The following is a 17,885-nucleotide window of genomic DNA, read 5'->3' on the forward strand; positions in this document are numbered from 1 at the left end:
AGGGCGCTGCTGCCTCCTCCATGCGCGGCCTGCGCCTCCCCCGCGGCTGGGCTGCAGGCTGGGCGGGGGCAGGGTCAGCGAATTGGCCGCGCCTCCCGCCCGCTGGGCAGGGAGAAGGGCTTGGCTCTGAATCCCGCTCCGTGGCCGCCGCACTCCAGGCGTCCGCGTCTTGGCAGAGCCCAGCCCGCCTCTCCGCTGCCCTGTGCAACGAGGCAGAGACGCCCGGCAGTCGGCGAGCACGGCCCGGCGGAGGAGCCCGCTGCAGCAGCACCCGCCCTGCACACAGCTCAAGGGCGGGGACCCCCCCGACCCCAGCCTCTCCGTGCGTGAGGGGACCCGGCCTCAGGCAGCCCGCCGCCGGCATCCCCCGGCTGCAGCGACTCCAGCGCGCCGCGCTACCAGGTGGGTGCCTGCAGTGGGCAGCGGGGGCTGCAGCCTGCACAGGCTGGGGCTCCTCGGCCAGGGGCTGGGTGTGTGCGCGCCGGGGGGCATGGCGGGCGGGCGGGCGCACATTTCAGGTGACTGCATAGCCTAGGGGGAGCAGGAGGGTGCGCCTGAGGTAAGGGGATGCTGCAGCAGCAGCAGTCCTCCTCCCCCACCCCAGTCGATGTCAGACTGGCCGGGAATTGCAGCTGGATGGAGAATAACTGATGCATGTTACCGGAAAAGCGGAAAGGAGCCGGTGAGCTTCATTGCCTGGACTTCAACAAAAAATCTACGCGGGATCCAGGTGACCGAGCCTCTGAAGTTCTGCATTGTCGCCTTCTGGCATGATGCGCACAACAGAGGGGACCATGGATGCTTTTTTTTTTATCAGCACATACTGGGACAGAGAGACACAGAGATGGGGCCCAGGCTGCATTTGCCGGCTCAGACTGGGACAGACGGGCAGACATGCGCGTGCACACATACAGGCCATGGCTGCATGTACAGGCTGGGATGTGTGTGTATGCTCGCACACACACAAATGGTTGAATTTCTCAGCTCACACTGAAGACTGAGAATGCCACACACACATCCAAGGGCATGTCTGTGTTTTCCATCAGGCATTGGTGGGGGCAAACACACAATCACTCATGTACATAGGGACAAGTCTGTTTCAAACTGGTGGGAGATAGATACATTACAATGGCTAACGTCTGACTTTCCCAGTTTCTGTTGGTGGGGTGCCTACACACACTCACGCAGGATGATATGTCTTCATTTCCCAGCTGATGCTGGAAAGGAGGAGGATGATGATGATGATAGGAATAGTGTTTGCATTGCAGTCAAGATATGTTTCCTGCATAGAGCAAGTTTTCTCACTGCATGCACTATACCACCAGCAAAGCTAGGAATGAAGAAAGATGCTATGCTTGTATCTAATAAAAGAAGCTGGATATGGATGCTTTAAAAGTTGTGATATGGTACTGTAACAATGGCTGGGATAAACCTCTAGATGAAGCTTAAACATCTGGAACTGGCTGTAGGGCATGGTATTATATAACTGACTCAGTGGAAATGGGGCAGAGCCATTTAAAATGTTTCTTCATAAATTGTGTGTGGCTTTTGTTAACATGAATTGTAAATGAAAATTTTACTCAGGAAGTTGCTACACTATTACAGACAGTAGCTTTTCATTTTTTCCCAACTGGTTCCCAAAAGTAAAAGAATGCCCTGTATTTTTAATTTGTGAGGAGTGCTACAAGAGCATAACAAGCTTCTTGAGTTTGTGCAGATTATTTAAAACTGTGTGTTTTGGAAATCATTCCCCCAACCCCCAAAGTTCTAATGCTTAACATGATCATCTGACCTGGGTTTTGTCACTGTCCCCCCTTCAGGTATATTTTATAACCACTTCAGCATTCTGGAAGTCTGCACTGTTGATATTCCTATCAAATAAAGCAGCAATGCAGATATTATGGACTAATAACCAGTGAAACAGAAGACCTTGCTGTGCTTCTCAAAGTGAATTAGGTTTCCAAGGTCGAACAACAAACTGCAGTGTAACTTGTGTATGTTAACATATTGGTTCAGAAATATTCATGAACCTCACTGGAGGACTAAAGAGAAAAGTCCTGCTTAGGCAGGCTTTTAAAAAAATAGAGAATATTCTTCTTCTGCTACTAGTGTATACTCTAAATTATTTATTACTTAGTTAAAGTGCAAGAAACTGATTAAATTTATTCCCCAAATATCCATAGCTGAGTTTTAATGGAACTAGTTTATTTCACTGCATGACTAACAGATTTTCTATTCACTAGATGAGTAACTTGCAAGATGACACTGGCTCAAAGATTAAAGTCTCATCAAATATATTGTATTTTCTTTATAATGTAGTCCTGGTTGGATTGTAATATTTATCATATATAATAACTAGCCTTTGTTCTTATATCCATACCTACCACAATTAAACTTTTAATCTTTATGTAAATAACATGACCTTGACTTTTAGAGGTTACCCAAAGGTGGCTAATATAATCTGAAACAACTGTAATATTTCAGAAATTCAATAAGATGAAATGGTGAAGTTCAATTTAGTGTTACTTGAAGAATTAATGACCAGAGTTTTTTCTTTTCATTTATTAAAGTTGACAGAGGCAGAAGACTTACTACTTCTCTCATATCCATTTTAAATAAATTACTTACATTTGTATTGATTTAAGCGTCAAGTATGAGATTTAGTATTTGCATATTTCTTTAGAATATATTTTTAATCAACATCTTTCCAATATAGATAAATGGTAAAGATATATCTGAAAAAAGAGTTTTCCCCAGGTGAATACATAATTGGGACATAATATAGTACTTGTGATTGAAAAGTACTATACAGTAGAACCTCAGTTACGAACACCTCAGGAATGGAGGTGTTTTGTAACTCTGAGCAAAACGTTATGGTAATTCTTTCAAAAGTTTACAACTGAATGTTGATTTAATACAGTTTTGAAACTTTACTATGCAGAAGGAAAATGCTACTTTTAACCATCTTAATTTAAATGAAACAAGCAGATACAGTTTCCTACCTTGTCAAATCTTTTTTAAAATTACCCTTTTTTTAATAGTTTACATTTAACAGAGTACTGTACTCTCTCTCTATCTATATATTTTTAGTCTCTGCTGCTGCCTGATTTCATAGGTCCAGTTCCAGATGAGCTGTGTGGTTGACTGGTTAACACTGGTATTCGTAACTCTGAAGATTCTACTGTAGTCGGAAAAACTCTTTCTCTCCTCTCAGTATCTCTCCAAGCTTTCACCAGTTTCCTTAGCACACTCCTGGCTCTTTATGGTGTTGGCTGCCTCATTTACCATTTGGCCCTTTGTGCTCAGTTGCCTCATGAAACTGACTTTTTTCCTCAGTCCTCTGATGCTCAAAGGTTCTGATACAACTTTTTTAGACTTCTGATTTTTATCTTGGCTCCATTCCTTTTATCTTCTTTAAGCTTAGGAATGGTTGTACCATGGCAGACCATTGGTCATCTGTTCCTGTAGAAATACATTTTAATTTTAGATGCTGATACCTGAAGGGGTCTGCTTAACAGAGTATATAATAAAACGTTTCAGAATCTTTTAAAAATACAACTTTGTCCACAGACAAATACTAGAACTTATGTAAAAGTAAACTTAATAACCCGTCACACCTAATTATAATGAATATTCCCCACCAACTAACCTCAACTAAAAAGGAAATACAATTCTTTAGTTTCTCCCTGATAATACCACAGTTCAGTGTGGCGTCCTTATTAAAGGGAAGAGCATTCTAATGTTATAGTCTGGCAACATAGGAAGCCTTGCCCCTTCTTTTCACGAGTTTTCCCCTAAAGACAGCATTGCTAATCTCCATGGCTACTTCCTTACTCCAGTGCCAGTGCTTGATGTCAGGTGAAGGGAGAATATATTCATAATGCTAATTGTACCTAATTCACTTTCCTTTAGTTTCTTAATCTTGGTGTATTTGTATAGAGAAAGTTCTATAACCACTCTTGGGAGACTGGTGATTTGCTTCAGTACCTTCAGATTTTTTGGGGAGTGAGGGCTTCTGATTCACTTCAGATTGGTTTCTAGGTTTGGGGGAGGCTTCATCTTTGGTTTCTCAGGGTGCCTTCAGCTTCAATTCTTGGGTGAGTAGAAGGTTTTCTCAAATAATTCTGTTATATATGGCTTAAGGTTTCTACGTGTCTGTGCTTTTAGCTCCACGGAACATCTTTATCTCACTAGGGATTGTTTCTCTGTGGAAGGCTAGCTGTTTGGTTCAATATTCCTGTGCTCTTCTACCATCTGTATCAGATTTGCAGTGGGTAGGGAAACTGGATGCAGCTCAACTTGCTAAAATGTTTCTACTGTTGTGTGGACTAAGCCTGCCCTGATCAGGGGACTTGCCTTATATACGGAGAAGTGGATAAATTGTTTTAGCATTCCTATCTCTCCTGAATTTTAATGTTTTCTAGACACCTTTTTCCAAAAGATCATTATGAAAGATTAGGGGTGGTATCCTGGAATTCCTGCAGAGCCCATTTTTCAAACATGTCCTGTGTACTTGTTATCTGCTAAATTTGAAGTCTGCTGCCCTCCTGGAGCGGGGAGAGATGGTTGTTCCTGGAGATGAAGTTGAGGGGGATGATATTCTGATATGGGGGATTCACCTCTTGTTCCCTAAAGGTTCTCTTGGGTATTTTCCCCTAAAGTTCCTAAGGGGTTGTGGTTCTTTATCTGAATTTGATTTGCCTCGCTTACTTAAAAAGATTACTATCCTCTGCAATAATAGAATGAGTGTACTCAACCTCTTTCTTTGGTTGAGCATATTTTGCTACAGCAAGGTTCTAGTCCACTAAGCTCGTAGCAAAGGTCCTACATCAGTGTGCAAACCTAAATACATGTGCACAGGGGCTGTAATGGTGTTGAATTATTGACATTTCAGAATGTGGGTTTGATGGTGACTATGGTTAGACAAAAATGAAAAACACTATTAGAAGTTACAGAAATCTGATTTTTTATTAACAGTTTCCTTAAGATTTGCATTTAATTGTACTATCTTCAGATTGGGATAATTTTCCAGTTTGTAAATATGAACTTGCAATGTCCAGCTACCTTCCATATAGACTTTGAGGCAGTTGTGACTCATTACTATATACTAGTTCATCAATTCTGGTTAATGGAAATTCTGTTATGTTCCTCCACTAGGGAGGTTTGTTACAGTGATGGCAGCAGCAAGGGTCTGAAGGGAATGGGTTTTGAAGTTTCTCTTTGAGGGAAGGATTAAGGGAAGGTTATCAGATGATCTCAATGTGAGTTCCCCAATAGCCAATTAAAAACAAGTCCCATATACCTTACTTTTTTTGTGCACTGTTAGATAAAATTAAAGGCAGAGGAAGCTTTCAGGAAAAAGACTGCAACAGGTCAAATACTGTTAAGGACAGGGCTTTGGAGGAAAGCTTGGGCAAAGTGGCTGTCCAGATGTAGCTGGTGAGTTTTCAGGGCCCCTCTCTTTCAGTTTCTAAAAACTTTCTTGCTTGAGATTTGATGTTTAAAGCCTTACTGCTACTAACAGAGAAAATGAGAGCAGGGAGGGAATTGGAAGTTTCAGCTTTAAAAACCACCAGAAAGTTAACCTCTTATCTTTAACGTGAAGCTCAAGTCCTGTCAGGAAATTACAATTATATTTTATTAAAGATCAGGAGGATTTGTATAACAACCTTTTAGAAGTGCCCCAATGTAGCAAATAGAATAGCTGTAGTTTTAGAAACCAAATTCAATTATTTGCCTCTTGTTTTGAATTCTCTAGAGCTAGGTTTATTTTACATTTTAAGAAATTACTATTTTTTCAACACAAAATTAATTTTGTTTCCTGAAGAAATAATATATATTTTAACTTATAGTAAGATAAAAATAAAATGTGAATTAAGTAAGACCTCTAGCCGGAGCTGGAAGACTTAAGCCTTCTTAAAGTAACTGAGGTTATACAGAATATTATTATTGGGGCTTGAATTAGGCCCTGCTAGCTAGAGGAATAAATTTAATAACCAGAGGTAGATATTGCCCTGGTGAGAAACTCAGCCCTCTTGTCATCCTCAGCTGGAGAGTGTTGGTATTCCTGCCAGAGTGCTATCCCTGGGCATTGCTTAGGGACTCCATCTCTCATAGCCTCTGGTAGTTGGTGTCTGATGAATTTGGCCTTTAGAGAGTGGGGCATGGGGAATGTGAGGAGGAAAAGATGACCTAGCAGGTGCATGAGAACTCTTTTCCCTGAGTTATTTAGGGATTACTGAATAGTTAGTTTATGAATCCCTGTGATCTCATTCACACAAACAATTCACAGTCCCTGCTTCCCCTCCTGCTCCTTCCCCAAAATACTGTAGTGAGTAAAATTTCATCTCACATGAAGGTAATGGTGCTACTTTGAGGATGATGTACTGCCTCAGGTGTGAGAGAAAAGGATTCAGATAGAGAATGGCTTGCTCTTCTTTCTCAGGAGAATGGCACTAATCAGGCTGTGCTGAGGTCTGGGTTTTCACCTGCACAATAAAAGCTTCTCCAGTTTTGAGCCCTGAGGAGGGGCACCCTAGCAAAATAGCAGGTGGAAGCTGCTTTTCCATGAGTACTAGCTATCAGATTACTGCCAGTTAGGGTGGCTAGCAGCACGGGAAACAAGAAAGCTAAAACCATGGAGATAGGGGGTATAGAAATTAACAAAAATATACTAGATACAAGAAAAGAAGGTACAACCTGCAGATCCAAAATGGTCTCCATACAATAGCAGCTGATGGGCCAGCTGCCAGAGAAGGTGACCAGTGGTGTGGTAAAGGCAATAGATAAAAGGTGGGAGTTTAGATGTAAAGCAGTTAGTTGGAATCTGACTGTCATTGAGAACACAACTCTAGCTGACATTGGTGAGGACCCAATAGTTAGGGTCAAGGTGTGATATACTAGCATCACATATCTATCCTCAAGGAGAGTAACTGTGTTTTGCTTACATCGGGTCTGTGTTTTTTGTTTGTTAATCTATGTTTTATTATGTAAACATTTTTTTCAAAAGATGCCTATGTCCTTGTTTTTGCTTTTTTACAAATATTCCAAAAGAAATTAAAATATCACAGTCAATAAAAACAGAAATAAGGGCTCAATATGAAATACAGAAACAGGTGAAATCACACAATGATTCTGATCCACAATACCATCACTGTTGGAAGACTGGTTCCATACTTTCAGAAATTCCATATGCTTAATGTAATGGTTTTCCCAGCTTGAGATCCCACTTCTTTTCATTTCTCTGTTCCTTTCAGCTAAATGAAGTCTAACTTTCCAAATTCATTTATATCTGAGACCTCTGCTTCTTTCAGACATAACTCCTGCTGATTGTAGCTTGGTATTAGCCGCCAACCTCTTTTAGTTTTCTTTGGTGCGAAGGTCATGATCAAAACCAGACTGTTCTCTGATTGAAAATTATAGCATTTCTGTAACAGTCTAAGGCTCTACACTGCATCTATCTGACTATGCAAATCGCACAGACACTTACCCTGTATGTACAGACACAAATGACAGTTTAATGTAGCCGGCTTCTCTCTGTCTCTGCTACTGTTGCTGATGTAATCCGCATGTAAAATCACTGCTCTGTTACCACATTGACTATATGCAGCATGTCATTTGCAAAAGTGGTACATAATGCAAAAAATGTATCTTTTTTTTTACCATGAGTTTTTGGAGACATAATTCAGTAGCAATTGCACATTATACAGTGGGGTTGAAGCCCAAACTCGTGACCACTACAAACAGTTGTGTAAGATTCTTCTAAAGAAAAAAGAGACTGAGGGACTTCTGTTGTATTCCTCTAATTAATACTGGTCTTGTTACATTTTCTCATTAAATGTAACTTCAGGACTACTAGGATAGACTGAAATGTAATCAAAAGATTAGGGTTAGAATCAGTCGAACTGGCTAACCCTGAGACTTTCACAAGACTTTGATAAATCTGCCTACGTATGTATTATAATTGAGTTTAGGGATATAGAAATAATTTTAAGCTGCAGCTATGATACAAGGTTAGTTATTACCAACTGATTCCTATTTCCTCCCTCCAGTGATTCAAAACCTGCTTTTGAAATTTGTAAAATGGTTGTTCGCTCTTGTCAGTTGCCAGAATGAATGAAAGGAGACAACTTGTATATGCATAATGGCTGCTGTCCATCCACCTGTGGAAAGAAAAAATATGCACTACCAGTTTTAAATGTTTATTTCTATTACTAATAGTGTACTTGCAATAGGAGGAGGCAGAATCTATGGGTTTCAAGTTCACAAATTCCACGTCATGATTTTATTTATTTTGTACTGTTTTCCTGAGTTTATCAGATTCATGGAACAGTAATATAGATGTAATTTAGGTGAAGGAGGTGGTGGATGGGATTTTGTTAATTGCTTGATCCTTTTCAAAAGCCTACAGTACCTTTTCTAATTTTGTTCACTCCAGTTTTAAAAGACCCAAATATGAATGCCACCTCTTGCTTCTCTCAAGGCTTTTCCACGGCTTGTAAGAGAACTCACTGCAAGGAACCTTCCTGATATTCAACCCTTTCTGATTTCCTCTTGTTGTTCCTAGTTGGAGCTTCCTTTACGATTCTAAATAATTACTCTCCCTACTTGTTGTTTACATTCTTCAAGAGTGTTATTCAGTGTATGAATTCAGTTTACAGAGGGACTGTTATATTCCTGCTATGTGATGTAATGCCTGTGACTGTGCAGTTCAAAATTGTCCTGGCCTTTATAGCTGCCATCTCATATTGCATATTCACTTATAATTTGCTGTCTACTGTCACTGCACATCTCTTCTGGCATAATTGTTTTCCAGGTTTCTCCCCCTTATTTAAAACTGTTTTGTCTTCCTTTGGGAGGTATGGTTTGGGGTTTGCCACTCTTCTTAATTTAATATCCTCTGAAGTTGTTAACTCCTTCTTTCAGATCATCATAAATAGAGATGCTAAATAAGATCAAATACCAATCTCTACTGCACTTCCCCCAGTTAGATATATTACCACTTTACATTACTCTTTATTGGCCTTCAGCCAATGTTCCTACTACAACCAGCTTGCATTAATTTAAAAAAAATGGATAAGATATACCAGGGGTTCTCAAACTGGACCCCTCAGGGGGTCGTGAGGTTATTACATGGGGGGTCACGGGTTGTTAGCCTCCACCCCACTTTGCCTCCAGAATTTATAATAGTGTTTAAATATAAAAAAACTTTTTTTAATTTATAAGCGGGGGTGTTGCACTCAGAGGCTTGCTGTGTGAAAGGGGTCACCGGTACAAAAGTTTGAGAACCGCTGAGGTATACTATTCTTTACTTAAATATATTAACTATTGCATTCTAATAATCCACTAGCATTATTATAATTTATTTTGTACCTACTGCATTTACATGTAATACTTAAGATTATGAAAAATGTTAGTGGGGAAATAATATTTTTCCACTCTTTTTAGTTTATTTACTTTGTACATTTGGTAGCATTTTGTTTATAATTCGGTTTCACTGTTACTCTGTATAATCATTTTCTCATTTGCTAAAAAGATCCTTATAAACATCAACAGGGGAGCAGAAAAACTCTGAACAGGATTTATAAGGAATTACTAAAAATATAATGACATCCTGTTTAAAGGTACTTTATTAGAAACTAAAATAATTGAAATGGGTCAATTTGTGGAAAAATTAAGTTTACAGAGACCCTTTAAGGAGGGATTTGAATTAAGAGAGTGGCTCTAATTGTGTAGTTACGTCAAAAAAGAAATCAAGTTGTCTAGCACGATCCATTCTCTATAAACCATACTACTTTTTAGTACACGGTCCATTATCTTCTCAATGTTGGATTTATTTTTTTCTATTTGTGAATAAAATTCCCGATGAGAATGTGCAGGCTAACTTATTTATGTGGTAGCATGAAGAATTGGTCAATGTTTTAAGCCTTTTATAAGCATGGTTGTAAAAACTTATTCTAAGATCCACTTTGGACATAAGTGGTGAAATCCTGGGACCATTGATGTGAATGGGAGCTTTGCCATTGACTTCACTGAATTTCACCAAATTAAAAACAGATTTAGTCATTTTAAGACACTAAATATAAGAAAAGGTCTTTGTATAAACAGCATCTACTAAAAATAAATATTTTTGGCAATCAATTAGGACCTGGTTTAATAAGCATTATTTATTTACTATACGTACTGATACCACACATCCTGGGTGCATAATTACATGGCAGAAATAATAAGGAAATAGGATATAAAAACTGTTTGTAAATAATAATAAGGATCTGATATAGGTCATAATGTACCCAAACTCAGAAAAATAAAATAAAAACACTTCTCAACTTATATGCCTTTTATATAATATATTACTCCTGGTGGAATTCTACGCCACTGTGCATGCACAGAATTCATGTCCCCCCACAGATTTCTTTGCTTCCCTGCAGAAAAATGACTTTCTGACAGGGAAGCAAAGGGAAGCTGCAAGAGCAGAGTCACGCACCACTCCCTAGCTGCACAGGTACATTTTTTCAGGCACCTGGAGCAGCCACTGAGAGGTAAATCATTGCTGGGCTGGGGATACCCAGCCAGTGCCTCCTACCCTGAGCCAGGATTAGCTGCGAGTCCCAGCTGGGCTGGAGGCAGGAGGGTGGGATTTCCTCTTTCCCTGCAAGGAGTGGCTGGGGCTGTGTCAGACCCACCCCCAGAAACCTCCACCAGCTGCAGCTGCTTCCTGCCCCCATCGCTCCTCATCTGCGGGGTGAGGGGTCATGGTATGGGGAGCTGCTCCCCTATCCACCCAACCCGCATGCATCTGGACCTCCCATACCCAGACACTGCCCCCCAAGACTCACCTGGTAAATCCGGAACCTCCAGCCTTCCATACCCGAACCCCACCCCATTGAACCTTAACACTTCCTCTGGAGCACCCTGCACTCCAGGCCCCCACCCCTGTACCCAGACCACCTCCCACTGAATACCCTGCACTCAACCCCTGCCCCCCAACAAGCCCTGCCCCACCCTGCGGCACCACCCTGAGCCCCCAAATCCGGACCCCCACACCACTGACCCCCAGTTAGCTGCACCCAGAACCCCACCCCACCAAGCCCCACTCCCCCAGCACTCAGATTCCTCTGCTGATCCCCAATCACTTTCACCTGGAAGCCCTGGCAGAGTCTCATTGCCCTTGCACCTGGACCCCACCCAATAAGCCTCTGTGCATCCAGATCCCCCCACACCTAGACCCCACACTGAGCTGCCTGCACCCAGGGTGTTTCTGGGGCAGGCCCAGGCCTTGTGCTGTGTCAGGGTTGGATACAGCTTCACCACTGAGTCCGTGTTTCTGGGGTGGGGAGGCTGCAGGGTGATCTCCCACCTTTGTGCAGCCAGTGGCCTGTGCTCCCCACTGCGATGCTGGAGCCTCTGCATTTATTTATTGACGAATAAAACTGGCAGAATTTTAAAATAGTGTGGATAATTTTTATTTTTTTGGCACAGAATTTTTATTTTTTGGCACAGAATGCCCCCAGGATTAATATATAGTGAGGTGAATTAAAGATGGTAGGCCAAATCTTCAGTTGTCCTAAATTGGTGTGTAGCTCCAGAAAGGCTAATAGAATTATGCTTTTTTTACAGCCGCTTTGGAGCTGGCTCGGAGTGTCTATTTAACTTTGGATTTTTTAGCATTAGTTGGTGTAACTCAGACTCTTAACACTATTGTAAAAGTCCATAGTATCTCACAGTAAAGCAAGTGCTGTTTCTTGGCATCAGAACATGTTTTCAGTGGTTGCTGTACAGTTTTTTCTTTCTTTTATTTGTTCTCCTCTCATTTCATTTGAGTTGTGGACTTTTTATAAGTTGTAAGAGATGTGAGTTTTATGCTGGGAAGTGATAATGTGTTTGTGGGTGGTATGACAGTTTTATTCCATTTCATATATTCCAATGTTTCTGGCAGCTTTACCACGTTGAAAAGTTGGCTGAAACAAATTGCCATGTATGCTGCAGGTATCTTGAATTTGCACCTCTTATTGTGTACTTCTAAAAATGATCTTGGTTAATTAGAATCTAAAAATGTGTCAAAAGGGTGTGATGAGGTATTTCAAAAACAAAACCTTAAATGAATCTGTTTATGGACTGGGGTTACTTGCTGTCTGCAAAAAAGATCTTTTAGCTGTTTGTACTTAAAGTCATTCAGATAATCTTATTTCTCATTTGCTTAAGAAATTTCCAAATATCTGCACTTGTTGACAAATTAGATAAGAAATAATGGCTAGTATTCAAAACAATTGATAAAATTCAGCTTGAAATATATGCAGTCTCTGAAAGATATTTTATTATATAGAAATCCATTATAAACAAAACTTTAATGGAATCACTGAGATGTACACATAACCAATATGAGTAACTGTGTTTATCTTTGTTATAGTTTTCCTTGTCCTCTCCACCCTTCTCCTATTATTATGCTCATTCCTACTGTCGTCTTTAAATTTAGGCCCAGATCTTGCAGTACACTGATGGATTACATACATGGTAGGAGGGACCTTAGGATCTGATCCCGCAGACACTTCAGTTGAACTACTCATGTGAGTAAAGTTAAGCAAATATGTAAATGTTTGCAGGACTGGGGCCTGAGATTATGAAATCATTGGGGCAAGGGCAAGTCTTTTTAATAGATTCAAGGATATTAAGGTCAGAAGGGACCATTATGATCATCTAATCTGACCTCCTGCACAATGTAGGCCACCAAATCTCACCCACCCACTCCTGCAATAAACCTCTCACCTATGTCTGAGCTATTGAAATCCTCATATCATGGTCTTTTATTTGTTGGGTAGTAAGCTTTTGGGTGTTGTGTACAAAAATAATCACAAACTGGATGAAGTGTTGGGGTCAATTCTGCAATCCTTGCTTAAGCAAAACATTCTTTGATTTTAATGGCAGTTTTGAAGAGTTGGTCACACATTCCTTATGTTTTTGTAAACTGACTGAAGGGAGAATGATTAAAACAACCCTCTCCAAGCAACCACAAATTCAGTACTAGAGCCGAATAAGCTATATGATAATACTTCAGAGGTACTTTTGTATGCACTTTCCCACTGAGTGGGATTGTTTAGATTGTAGTATAAAGAATTTCTTTACATTTTATAGATTATGAGGTGATTGATTAATGAATCAATTATTTGTATAAATTAGAAACTCCATATGGTAATTTATTGGATCACTGAAACATTCAAAAGTTGCATCCCGGAATATCAAAAGTTCATTAGCAAACAAGGTTAAATTGTATGTTTCCAAAATTATTCACTTAATCCTCATAAGTATATCGCCTTACCAAACAGCAGAGTTAAGTATTTGATCAGTTTAGATTAAAGTGATCATTTACTACTTAAGGAGCCTTTGTGTTTGGGCTGTAAAAGTACATTGCACCTCCCTCTCTTTCTCTTGTGTACATGCTGAGGAGACACCCGTCTTCAAAAATTGTTGTGAAAACCCTCAGGAGGGTTTACCATTAGTGTCACGTACAGGTCTTTAGGTGACCTAATCATCTAGAGTCAATGAATGTGTCACTTCTACAGAGGAGAGAGGTCTCAATGTCTTTTTGTTTTTGCATAATTTTGTTTTTCACATACTGGAGTAGCAGTTCTTCCACACACACATAGTTACAGTCTTGGCTTTCAGATCCTGTTTATTACTGAATTCTGTACAATAAAACATGATTACACACACAAGAGTTGTGTGTTTCTCAGGTTCTCTCTCTGACCATCTTCAACACCAGTGTAATGTGCTGAACTCATCTTATGCTCCTCCTCTCGGGCAGGACTTACAGATCTCAAAAGAACACTGGTGAGTCCCATATGTATAGAGCCCTGCGCAGATACAAAAATGTGGATCTGCATCCGATGAACATCCACCAGGATCAACCTGCGATCGGCTAGCTGTGTTTTACCTGCATCCGCATCTGCACCCGCAGCAGCAAGTCATCTCACAAGGGCTAGCAGGGGGAATTGGGGGAAGGGAGTGAGTGGGGAGGTGGGGTCTCGCAGAGAAGAGGCAGCGTGAGGATGGGGTCTTGAGGAGAAGGGACAGCACTGGGGAAGGCTTGGGGGAAGGGGCGTCACATTGCGTGCTGCTCCTGAGGGCTCGCGAGCGATGTCACACGGCGGCAGCAGCAGTGCGTTTTGCATCACAGTGAAGTGAAGGAGTGGGGGCGCCAGGGCCCCGCCTACTCCAATACCTGTGGCGGGGGGCGGGCCCTGCTGCCCAGGAACTGGCAAGCCCAGGACTGGGAGCACGGCCAGTGCTGCCTGGCCAGGCCGTGGTAGGGATGCTGGCGCTGCCCAAGGGGCCGAGCTGTTGGACAGGAAGTGGTGCGGTGAGTGGGTGCTGGACAGTCCCGACTCTGGCCTGCCGCCCAGCCACTGGCTGCCAGCTCCGAGCGCGCTGAGCCCCCCGGACTGCCTGAGCTGGACGCTGCGGGCCAGGCGCCTCCAGTGAGTAGAGCCCTGCGAGGTTGTATCTGTATCTGATCCACTAACTGCAAAAATGGTTCGCGGATATCCGCATCTGTGGATGTGAAGCGGATATCCGGGATTTGCAGGGCTCTACATATGTAATGCTAAAAGATGGGGAGAGAAAAGTCTTCAGCTCACAAGTAGCATAAAACTGAACAAGTAGCATAAAATTGGAGCGGGTAGCATAACGGTGAAAAATTTCATTAAAATATTTTTACTAAAATTTGAAAACCAGTTACTACTTATTCATACAGCAACGCTGGGTGGCATGGTATGGAATGCATTTTTAATAATGACTTTGGACATTTTTTAGTCTTTTATAAAATTTGGAGAGAATATTTCCAGTATTGTATTCCAAAATAATTGCTTTATGCAGTAATTGTATTTGGATTTTTACATGTAATTTTTATTAATAGTAATGGGAATTACACAGGTAATTCTTTGATAAACTATGGCAGAACACAGTTGTGCACACATCTATTCAGGGGACACCATCAGAGGGCCTGATCAACCACACTGTCAGAGGCTCATTCACCTGCACATCTACCAATGTGATATATGCCATCATGTGCCGGCAATGCCCCTCTGTACATTGGCCAAACTGGACAGTCTCTACGTAAAAGAATAAATGGACACAATCAGACGTCAAGAATTATAACATTCAAAAACCAGTCGGAGAACACTTCAATCTCTTTGGTCACTCGATTACAGACCTAAAAATTGCAATGTTGCAATAAAAAAACTTCAAATCCAGACTCCAGTGAGAGACTGCTGAATTGGAATTAATTTCCAAACTGGACACCATTAAGTTAGGCTTGAATAAAGACTGGGAGTGGATGTGTCATTATACAAAGTAAAACTATTTCCCCACGTTTATTCCCCCTTACCCCCCGTTCCTCACATATTCTTGTCAACTGCTGGAAATGGCCCATCTTGATTATCACTACAAAATTTTTTTTCCTCTCCTGCTGGTAATAGCTCACCTTAATTGATCACTCTCGTTATAGTGTGTATGGTAACACCCATTGTTTCATGTTCTCTGTGTATATAAAATCATTCTACTGTATTTTCCACTGCATGCATCCAATGAAGTGGGCTGTAGCCCACGAAAGCTTATGCTCAAATACATTTGTTAGTCTCCAAGGTGCCACAAGTACTCCTGTTCTTCTTTCAATGGTGAAAGGGTAGTGAAAAGGTGGTGTAGCTTTTCTAGCCACTGGCAAACCAGGAAGCGAGGCACCTTATTTCTGATCTCCTATAAGACGTGTTAGAGTGTTGGGAAGATGCACTTAGAAAATCATTTTTTTTATATAGTTAACTAATTTTAAACAACTACAAGCTTTCTGGTAGATCCAGCAACAAAGAATGGTCCTGTTGGATGTTTGCCATAACTTGTGGCCGAGTGTTGGTGTTAAAGTATAGCATGGTCCTTGTCTTGTGGAGGCTTGGCACAGCGGTTATAAATATACTCCCTGACCCTTTAGAAATAAAAGTCCACTAGTGGGAGCGGTTACATCCACCATATAGTGAATCTGGTGATATTGCTAAATACTTCATCACCTTTGAGAGGCTGTGCCTGCTCCATGCAATTCCTGATCATCAAAAGATGACCACTTTGGGTGCAAAATTGACTGGGAGAGCTTTGGACATATTCAATAAGATGCCAAAGGGTGATGCTTCCAATTATGGTAAATTTAAGGAATTGGTTTTGAAATAGTTTCAGATTACACCTGACACTTTTAGAGTAAAATTTAGAAGCCTTAAGAGAGGGGCTGGATTAAATAATGTGGCTTATGTGAAGCAAATGAGAGATCTACTGGATAAGTGGGTGAGGGGAAAAGGTATTATAAACTTTGAAGGAATGTGTGATTTGGTTGCTCAGGAACAGTTCCTGAATATGTCTAATGATGATGTAAAGCAGTGTTTATCGGATAAAAAGGTGGAAACAGCCAATGAACTTGCAGCTTATGCTGATAAATTTGAGCAATCCCAAGTACCTAGTAGGAATAAATCACAGGCAGAGGGGTTAAAGGTCCCCATTTTACGCCTGGGATGAAGGAAGGTGGATGGGAGGCTGGACGCTCACCTTCCCCAAGTTCATTCCTCGTCCCAAATCTCCTGTAAAAGCAGAAGAGCCTAGAAGCTGCTATCGCAATTCCACTGAGCACCTGAGGAATAAATGCCTTGTGCTGAGTGGGAACAGACAGCAGCCAACTCATGGAAATGCTGTTACCCAGAGTACAGAGGTACCTCAAGCAGTTGCCACGTACCACATAGAATTTGTAAAGGTTGCCACTGCACAGCCAGGCAGTAAGCACTTGAAGGCTGTCAGAATAAATGGCAAAAAACTCCCTGCATGGAAAGATACTGGTGCAGAAATCTCTGTGGTCAGGATAGACCTGGTTCAGGAGAAGGACATACTGCCAAGACCAGATGGCAGAGCTTTTGTTAGTAGGAGATCACAAAATCCTTGTGCCTTTGGCTAAAGTGCACTTGGAAACTGGGGATTTGCAAGCTGAATTAACTATTGCTGCAGTCCCTCAGAATCCTACACAAAATCTTTTGGGGAATGACTTTTTTAATGTGGCTAGGGCTGTCCAGGGGTCTATCAGAAGCCAGGAGGAATCTTGTGCTGAACCCCAGTGTGAAGGAGCAAAGCTACAGAAACTGCTGAGGAAAAGGGAGAGTGTCTCTTTAATTCCTCTACAGCCCTGCAAAGCAATTTGCTACCAAATGTGGAGTTCTGTAAAACTAGCTCCCGTCAGGCGGCTTTCCCCTCAGGGGATGGGAGTGTTTTGCCTGACAGTAGGGAGTCTCAGAATAGCAGCCGTGTTAGTCTGTATTTTTTCTGCAAAAAGAAAAGGAGTATTTGTGGCACCTTAGAGACTAACAAATTTATTTGAGCATAAGCTTTCGTGAGTTACAGCTCACTTCATCGGATGCATACAGTGAAGTGAGCTGTAGCTCACAAAAGCTTATGCTCAAATAAATTTGTCAGTCTCTAAGGTGCCACAAATACTCCTTTTCTTTTAGCAGGGAGTCTGTCCAGGTTGCTGGCTGCCAGGATGTGGCAGTTAAGCAAGGAACAGAACTCACTCTATAATGCATGGGAAAATGTGTCATAGCAGAAAGCCCAGAGAAAGGGGGTGGAATCCTGGGGACCGCTGCGGTGGTTAAGGATTCCGTGGACTCTGTGACTGGAGGCAAACCCAATTCGAAGGGGGAAGAGGGTACAAAGCTTACCAGTGAAGGGTCTGTTTCTGCTGTTAGCTGTGAGCCCATGGCTGAACAGGGGGCAGATTCTGCTCTAGAGAACACAAGTGTGTGCCTTAGAGGGTGGCCTGGAGAAAGATGTAAGAAGGAATGTGGGGGAGTATAGGAGTGTCTCCC

At 41.6% G+C, this 17,885-nt stretch overlaps 1 protein-coding gene across 3 annotated transcripts in view; it reads left to right on the forward strand.

Moving 5' to 3' along the window:
- The first annotated feature begins 212 nt into the window (after positions 1–212).
- Positions 213–17,885, forward strand: part of OSBPL6 (oxysterol binding protein like 6) — a 198,889-nt gene continuing 181,216 nt past the window's right edge. For all 3 annotated transcript variants that reach the window (XM_084642916.1, XM_084642917.1, XM_084642918.1), the window contains exons 1-2: positions 213–402; positions 12,476–12,566. The gene's annotated coding sequence lies outside the window, so the exon portion shown is untranslated. The remainder of the gene's footprint in view (positions 403–12,475; positions 12,567–17,885) is intronic.

This window comes from Lepidochelys olivacea (assembly GCF_965140295.1).
Source record: "Lepidochelys olivacea isolate rLepOli2 genome assembly, chromosome: 11".
In the NCBI taxonomy this organism is placed as follows: domain Eukaryota; kingdom Metazoa; phylum Chordata; order Testudines; family Cheloniidae; genus Lepidochelys; species Lepidochelys olivacea.